The sequence below is a fragment of the Montipora foliosa genome, chromosome 7, assembly GCF_036669935.1.
Source record: "Montipora foliosa isolate CH-2021 chromosome 7, ASM3666993v2, whole genome shotgun sequence".
Classification (NCBI taxonomy): Eukaryota; Metazoa; Cnidaria; class Anthozoa; order Scleractinia; family Acroporidae; genus Montipora; species Montipora foliosa.
The window spans coordinates 14,597,799-14,600,298 of record NC_090875.1 but is presented as its reverse complement, the minus strand read 5'-3'; positions in this window follow the sequence as shown (position 1 = coordinate 14,600,298).

Here is a 2,500-nt window from a genome sequence, read left to right as displayed (position 1 = left end):
ACAATCCCTGTGTTTGTCTTTATTATTTAGAGGAATAAATATGCTTTTTAAAGTGCTGATGTACTCGTCAACGGGGAACCAGAGAGAAAACACGGGAGGAATAACATTACTGCAGTAGAGCGTTCTATAACAGCGGAAGAAACACCACAAGAAAATGTTAAGGAGACTACGATCTTGTTGTACGAGGCGACGCAGGAAGGTTCGAGTGAAGCGTCGAATGAACTCTGTGAATTTGCCAGGTGTAGTGTTCTTCTGAACGAGAAGAGGCAGCTCAGCAACCAAGTGAAGAATTTACGAGAAGAAATGAAGTGACCAAATTTACGAAGGAACTAGAAGGTAGACCCAGTTCATGGCCGGATCATTTATAAACGTATTCATGCAAAGCTTATTGTAATGTTGTGTTTGTTGTCGGCATTATGAATTTCACGGCGAGTGCGAAATTTGGCGGGAAATATTGTGTTTGAGTAGTTCATTGTTGTAATCTGTGAGTAGCCTCATGCATAGTTAATAGAGGAGAATGGTTAGGAAACCCGACAACTTTCTTTGTTGTAGGTTTTTGTTCACTTTTCTGGCCTTGACCGTGCACAAAACACAATGGTTGTTTACTCCGCACTGAAGAACTAACCAATAGAAACGTGTTGGTTACGTAATTCATGCATAGTGTATGAGCGCAAAACAAAAGATTGTGCACGGTAGTGGACTTTCCAACCTAAATCTTGGCTGCTTTGTTTGCTCCTTTGATGTTTGCCGAGCTTCCTAACCATTCTCCTCTATTAACTATGCCTCATGCGAACGTTTTTACACAAGTTTAGTGCCGAAAAATTGGTTCATGGAAAGAAAGGGCTACGTTTGCTTTGAAGGTCTAATAAGTGTAATACGCAAGAATTTAATGTAAGCATATAAGTTACTTTTTAAACATTCAGATGTGTTTTGATCAATGTGCTTTTCAAAATTCCGATAGCCTATTCAAGTCAGTTGCTGCCATGACCACAATTAATTCCAATCAGTTGCATTTTCTTTCTTGATTTGCTTCTTATTACTCCATTTATATTTTGTTTAATAAGGAATGAAAGACAGGATGACTTGTCAATCAACCCAAAGCATGATGGTGGTGAGAAAAATGATCCAGAAACTGAAGAGGGTGATAGAGAAATAGAAGAAGGAGGAACTGATGGATGACAGTTCATATGAGACAGAAAACGAACCTATCACAGAGACTGAATCGGAAGAGGATGACGTTGGTGACTTCAATAAATGTCAACTTAAAAGGTTAGTTTGATTGGTAAACAAAAAGGACTTTGGAATCCTGTCATTTAGACGGTATCATGCATCATAAATTATTGGCCAGTGACTTTTTTTGTTACAGGGTCTCAGTAAAGGACACAAATCTACGCACAGAACCCAAACACATAGTATTTCTTTCCTAGTTGTTGTTACTCTTTAGCTTCTACCATAGCTGTAAAACTGATAATCCAATGGTAGATATCGATGTGCATCAGGTTGGAACTAAAGCAGTAGTCACAAGCACCTGCTCCAATCCCAAATGCCCCAAACCAAAGAAAACGTGGGACAGTCAGCCTGTGATGCCAGAACAGAAATTCAATACCAGATGGTAATTTTCTTCTCTGTCTTGCACTTTTGCTTGCTGTGGGATCTGCATCAAAAGTGTACATAGTCTTTTCCCATATGGGTCTCAGCTGCCTATCCCTTAATACTTTCTTCAAATACCAGAGGGTAAGTATCATTGTTTCATATTGAATTACATTGTAATTGTTATAAGTTAGCATGCTAAAATGTATAATTAAAACCCTCTGACACCCAAACCGGCCTAAACCGGCGAGACTCTTTCCGATCCCCTGCATGCCCCTTTTTTTTTCTCTTTTGCGTTTTTATACATCTCTTGGACAGATGGCTTGGACAGACAGCAGCTTCAAAGAGAAGCAGCCTCGGCCGTGCCTTTCCATGAATTTCCAGCAAAAAATCAACATGGCTTTTGTTTTATATTCTATAAAGTGTTTTTATCTTCGTGTATTTTAATCTCTGTTTGTAGAGTATCCTTGATTTTGTTAAGACTCGTGCAACAAAAAGCCTGAGACATTTTTAGATTTTTATTTATTCTTCTGTCGCTTCCTGGGCCGAGTTACTCGAAGCATGGTTAACGCTAACCATCGGTTAAGTCTTATAAAAACCTATGGGTTGTCATGGTATTTAACCTGTGTTAGCAGCGCTAACCTTGCTTAGAGCAACTCGAGCAGTTCTTTATTAATTTTTTAATTTTTATTAATTTAATTCATATTCTATTAATTATAAATAAGTGATTCAGATCAAATGCAAATTATCTCCGGCACGAAGTATAGGAGATAATGACTTTCTACGCGTTATTTCTTGAGCATGTTGGTATTATCACCCCTTATTGGTGTTAGTTCGTTATCTATTGTCCTATGTAGCTATATACATTTGTTAATGTATGCTGTTTGTCACTCTCGCTCAAGTACGCTGT